The sequence below is a fragment of the Lathyrus oleraceus genome, chromosome 6, assembly GCF_024323335.1.
Source record: "Lathyrus oleraceus cultivar Zhongwan6 chromosome 6, CAAS_Psat_ZW6_1.0, whole genome shotgun sequence".
Taxonomy (NCBI): domain Eukaryota; kingdom Viridiplantae; phylum Streptophyta; class Magnoliopsida; order Fabales; family Fabaceae; genus Lathyrus; species Lathyrus oleraceus.
In genome coordinates this window covers 225,510,198-225,516,647 of record NC_066584.1, presented here as the reverse complement: position 1 = coordinate 225,516,647, position 6,450 = coordinate 225,510,198, and the positions used below count along the sequence as shown (strand labels likewise).

The window sequence follows — 6,450 nt, the reverse complement described above, 5'->3', positions numbered from 1 at the left end:
AAAGTCCAATCCAAAGCTTATTTTAAGCTTAAATCACAAACAAATATTAAAACTAACAATAACAAATAATAAATAATAATAGTAACAGTAATAAGAATAATAAATAAAACATAAAAAAAACAGAAAAAGAAAAATATAGAACCGAAACTTCCGCGGTAGATGCATGAAACCAGGGTCATTAAGCCAAGCAATATTTTTTTCTCTTATTATCATAAAATTAATTCTTAAATAAATAAAAGAAAAGGTTAATTTTATTTGTATAGCATTTATAAGTTCCAAATTACTGTAACTGATGGTGTAGAAATTAGATATTTTTTAAAGACACTAGAGAAAGAAGAGGTTCTAAACTTAAGTGATAATAATATAAAGAAATGAAAAATGCAGTAGTGGGAGGCACCCCACTTGCAATAATATAAACACATTACATTACATATATTTTAAAAAAAATAACCTAAAAAAAAATAACAACCACATAGAAAATAATAAAAATGAATGAAGAAAAATTCACTAATTCAAAATAAACCTTGACCAATGAAAACTAAACACTTGTTTTTTCTTAAAAAAGGAAATAAATTTTAAAAAAACAAAAAAAATAAAGTGGAGTAATGAACGCATAGCAGTATTCATCTTCCTCTCTCTGTTTCGCGTTTCCAAACACAAACTCCATGAAAAAACAAAAATTCCTCAGGAATTTTGCACAAAAAAAACAAAATCAAAACACAAAATTATCTACACAAACCCTCTCCAAAATTTGTCCCTCATCACAAATCTAACCATGAAATCACCAAAAAAATGATACACAAACCAGATCGGAGCACCCAAAACGAACCCTAAACTAACAAAATCCTTCAATCGACTCAAGTTTCACACAATCAAACATGGCTAGCAACATGGAATCATATTTCAAAAGAAAACTTATAACAAAATGAAAGGTAAGAGTGACTTATTACCAATCCGAAAGTTATCGGAGCGACGATTCCGTGAGGTAAATCCCTTCTCCCTTTTTCCGTTCTTCGATACGTCTTCTTCTGCTTCTAAGTGTTGTTACCTTCCTTTCTCTCTTTTTTTTTATGATGATTTTTTTTATGGTTTGTGTTGATGTTCAGTGTGTATTCTTTGAGTGGCTAAGTTATTTGTTCATGATGATTTTTGAAGCTCTTGTTGTGATAGTGGTTTTTTGTTTTATATAAATTTCAATTCCTCCCTATAATGCTTAACAGAGCTTGCTTTTATATTGATGCTGCTCAGTTCAGATTAGGGTCTTGTGATTTGTAAAATATGATTTTTGAATTGAGTCAAACTATGTTATCCTAATCAAGTTCTGTCAAATTCTCAAATTAGTGATACTCTGCTCTTACTTTTCCTGCAATTAACTTTGATTCAAGTTATGTAACTAAAAAAAATGTTAACTGTGTGCTCTGTTATCACTGCTTGTATAGGACAAAAGGGCTTTTCTGCTTAGAAAAGCAGATGCAGCAGAAGATGGAAAGATAAGCCATTTTGTGTTATTTTGGGTTACTGCAAAAAATAAACATGTAGTAAACTTTGATATGTTTTGAAATATTTCTTGTTTTATAATGTTTGAAGTAACTGTAGAAATTTGTTGTGAATTTTCTGATGTAATTGAAGTCCCTTTTGTTAAGTTGGTTTTAGTTACTATAAGATGAAAAATGAACTTGTAACTAAAGATTTTTTTAATTATTTTATTTTTATGATGCAGAAAGAAAAAGAAGAATAAAATAAAACTTATTTTTGAAGTTTAAAATAGAAAATCTAATTATAAATGTGGCAAAATAATTGTTTAATTCTAAACAAATAATTACCACTTTTTAAAATCTTTTTATTAACCTTAATTTAAAATTGTAACACAAATTTTAATTGCTATTACTACTACTTCTATTCATATAATAAGAACCAAAAATGACTTAGACGTAAATTAAATAAAACGTTTTGCTAAAACTTATTAAATAAGAACTAACACAAACAAAACCAAATAGTATATATAATGCTATATAAAGACATAGCCATAATAATTAAATCAAAGTTAAACCTTAAATAAAAGTCATGAAACAAAATCACTAAACGCTCATGTTAACAAGTATTCAAAATGACGCAAGACAAATACAAATTATGGACATGTAATAGAACAACGTATGAAAAAACAAAATGTATAAATGACACTTTTTTTTGTGAATTGGTAAACAGAAAGAAAAAATAAAAATTCTAATGAAAATTAAATAAATTTTAGTGAAATAAAATTTAAAGAAATGGAATAATTTATGTCAATGAGTGGATGCAAATTGATAAATACAAATGCTTGAAATGTAAATGAGTGCCTTTAGGCGAGGCAAAATTTAGGGTATGACAGCATCCATATCATCAACAATAAAAAATTTCAAGGAACTTAAGAGGTCTATTTGCAAATTTTCAGACATGGATAAGCAAAGAAGGAATACGAAGAAGTACAGTTTCAGACAACCCGACTTGAAAGAGTTAAGGAGTTTGGCATCTTATGTACTAGAGCCTTTGGAGTTCAAAGCTCGCCATGGGAAGCTTATGTCTTTTCTCTCTGATAAGGTGGATGAAGGTCTGATGAGTGTGTTGGTACAATTCTACAATCCCTTGTATCGGTGCTTCACTTTTCCGGATTTCCAGCTTTTGCCTACGCTTGAGGAGTATGTGGGTATACCTATTCTTGACCAGTTGTCGTTCAATGGCTTAGAGAAGATTCCGTCTTCTCAAGAAATTGCTGACATGCTTCATGTGGATGTATCTAACATTGTTGCTAATATGACTACCAAAGGTGGAATTCAAGGTCTCCCATCCGATTTTCTGATTGCCAAAGCTACTTTGTTTGGGAAGGCCATGAGTGAGGAAGCTTTTGAAGCCATATTTGTACTCCTCATCTATGGGCTAGTGTTATTTCCCAACATCGACAATTTTGTGGATGTGAACGCTATTAGGATTTTCTCTTCTCTTAATCTTGTTCTGACTCTGTTGGGTGACACTTATTTCGCTTTGCATATGAGGACTGCAAAGGGTGGTGGTTCCATTGTGTGTTGTCTTCCTCTGTTGTACAAGTGGTTTATTTCGCACTTGCCTCAGACGCTTGCCTTCAAAGAGAACAAGGGATGTCTACGGTGGTCCACGAGACTCATGTCTCTCACTAATGATGATATCTCTTGGTACAACCATGTTTATGATGGCGTTCAGATTATTGACTCTTGTGGAGAATTCTCCAATGTGCCTCCTCTTGGTACATGCGGTGGAATTAACTACAATCCTGCTTTGGCTCGCCGTCAGCTTAGGATCCTCTTAAAGGATAAACCTAACAACATTTTGTTGGAAGGCTTGTTCTTTCAGGAAGGTAAAGATCCCCAGAACTTGAAGCATAGGATGGTCCGCACCTGGCACAAAGTTCATAGGAAAGGGGGGAATGAGCTTAGTCCGAAGAATTGCATTGCTTTGGAACCCTACACCTCTTGGGCGAGGAAGAGAGCTCTTGAGTACCGCATGTTGTACGAATACCCGAGACCTACTCCTATGGTTATGGTTGGGCCTTCAACCCTCCCTAACCAAGGAGTAGAGGAGTTGAGAGATGAAGATTGGTCGCGTGCATGGGTTCGTGAGCGTGAAGAACTTCTTTAGCAACTCAAAGATAAGGATGCAGTGATAGAGTTTCTAGAGCATCAGGTTATTGATGAGCTTGATGATATGGTTACTTCTCTTCTTCCTTACTCATCTAGGTTTTGGAAGAGGAAGTATGATCAGCTCGCCAAGGAGAAGGCCGATATGGAAGTAGCTTATGAGAGAGAAGTGAAGAGGCTTCGTGCAACTTATCTTCCGATCTCGAAGGCTTTGGACGATTGTTTCTAGGGCTCCATAAGATGTTCATTCTCCTTTTCTCTTGTATTGTATTTGGTTATCAAAACTGTATTACTTCTTTGGTGTAAAAAGTTTCCAAATATTATAGCTATGAGTATTCCATATATGTCTTAAAAGTTTAATATTTTCCAAATATTTGCAAATAAATCTCAATAAAGTTCCTCCAATAAAAGAACAAATCATATGCATAAGCATGTTTTGTTCCAAGCTCTTGATCAGTGGTCTAACTCTTTGCTCTTCATTTATTTTGAAGACAAGATGACGCACTGGTATAATACCAGAGCCAATCATCCGAAGATAATGGAACATCTCGAGCAAGAGACCAGGGACTTGAAGGAAGAGATTGCTAGGCTGACTTCCATGATGGAGTCAGTTCTGGCCGCACAAAGCCAAGCTTCGCCGACTCCTGCAACTCCTCCCGCGAGGACGGTCATATCTGAGGTAGCTACTTCAATTGTGCCTGCTGCAACAGCCCACTTTGCTCCGACTATGCCAGCCGGGTTCCCTTGGGGAATGCCTTCTAATTTCATGCTAGAGGGTTTTGCTCCTACTCTCGCTTCTATATCGGCATCTAGCCTGGTCCTGTCTATGCCACCTCCCGTTGTGCACACCCTTCCCCGTTTTGAAGACACCATTTATCATTCTGAACCATCTGAGAGCCCGGATGTATATGAAAAAATGGATGAAATGAAAGATCAATTCCTTGAGTTGCGCAAGGAACTGAAGACTTTGAGGGGTAAGGACCTCTTCAGGAAAAGTGTTGTTAAGTTGTGTTTAGTGCCCAACGTGAAAATCCATGTTAAATTCAAAGTACCTGACTTTGAGAAGTATAAGGGAAATACATGCCCGCTCAGCCATCTTGTGATGTATGCTCACAAGATGTCAACACAGACTGACAACGACCAACCGCTGATTCACTACTTTCAGGATTGCCTAACAGGTGATGCGCTCTGGTGGTATATGTGGCTGGAGAGTGCAAGCATCCGCACTTTCAATGATCTAGGCGAGGCCTTTATAAAACAGTACAAATATAATATGGATATGGCTCCAGATAGGGACCAGTTGAGGGCAATGTCATAGAAGGATAAGGAGACCTTCAAGGAATACGCCCAGAGATGGCGAGAACTGGCAACTCAAATAGTGCCACCCCTGGAAGAGAAGGAGATGACAAAGATCTTCCTGAAGACTTTGAGCTCTTTCTATTATGAGCGAATGATCGCTAGTGCTCCCTCAGACTTCACCGAAATGGTGAATATGGGGATGAGATTAGAAGAATGGGTCCGTGAAGGACGTTTGTCTCGTGATGATGGTTCCTCGGCAAAGAAGTATGGGGGCTTTGCTAGGAAGAAGGAGGGAGAGACTCATGTTGTGTCATCTCATGTCAAAAGAAGGCCCTCTGTAAGAAGGAAGGAAGTTCGTCCGACTGTCAACCAACACCAGGTGGCTCATATAGCACCTACTTTCAGAGAAGTTCATCAACAATAACAATAACATCGTCAACAACAACAGGCCTACCAGCCTCTCAATAATAACAACATCAGCACCAGCAATTACGAGAGGAAGAGGGTAACTTTTGACCCAATTCCGATGACTTATGTTGAGCTTTATCCTTCCTTGATCGATAGGAAGCTGATAACTCCACGAGATCCTCCCGCTGTACCAACCAATCCTCAATGGTGGTATAAGCCCGAACTTCATTGTGTGTATCATTCCGGGGATCCCGGACATGATGTGGAGAATTCTTATCCATTGAAGACCAAGGTGCAAGACCTTGTGAGAAGTGGGATATTGTTTTTTGAGGATGTAGGTCCGAATGTAAAGAAGAACCCATTGCCCGAGCATGGGAAGGCAGCTGTTAACATGGTTTAGGGATGCCTTGACAAATATAAAGTCCTTTATGTGAATGACATAAGGCAATCCTTAGTCGAGATGCATAAGCTGTTGTGTGAACACAGCCACTACGAGCATGACCATGATAGGTGCCAGGTGTGCACTATTAATGAGAGAGGATGCCGTCAGGTGAGAAAAGACATCCAAGAGATGATAGATTAAGGGATGATTGAGATACTTCAGAATCGTAATGGGGACGAAGTTGATGTTATCACCCTCGTGTTTAAAATTCCTGAGCCTATCATTATCAAGTATGATGGCAGAAAGAAGAAGGTATCACCAGCTCTTGTGATTAAGCCAGCGGGCCCTGTCCCTTATGTATCAGACAAAGCTATTCCCTACCGATATAACGAAGTCATGTTGGAGGATGGAAAGGAGGTGCCGTTGCCCTCAACTTCTGTAGTGAAGATTTCAGATGTCAGTGGAGTGACCCGTAGTGGTCGTGTTTTCTCGGCTCAGTTGAAATCCCATGAAGACATTGTGAAAAGAACTGTTGTTAATCCTGTCGGTCCCGTGGGGACTTCTTCTTCAAATAATTATGTTCATGCTGTTAAGGGTGTTGACCCTATTGTTGTTAAGAATAATAATACTCCTATCCGGGTTGGCTAGTCTAGCATTTTGAAAGAGGATGGTGATGAGATGCTGAGGCTCATCAAAAGGAGTGAATATAATGTT

At 37.5% G+C, this 6,450-nt stretch overlaps 1 long non-coding RNA gene across 1 annotated transcript; it reads left to right on the top strand.

Annotated features, from left to right (window-relative positions):
* The first annotated feature begins 567 nt into the window (after positions 1 to 567).
* On the top strand, positions 568 to 1,642 carry LOC127097356 (uncharacterized). Its single transcript, XR_007793009.1, has 2 exons — positions 568 to 985; positions 1,440 to 1,642. It is a non-coding gene; the product is annotated as an uncharacterized LOC127097356 (long non-coding RNA).
* Positions 1,643 to 6,450: the final 4,808 nt, after the last annotated feature.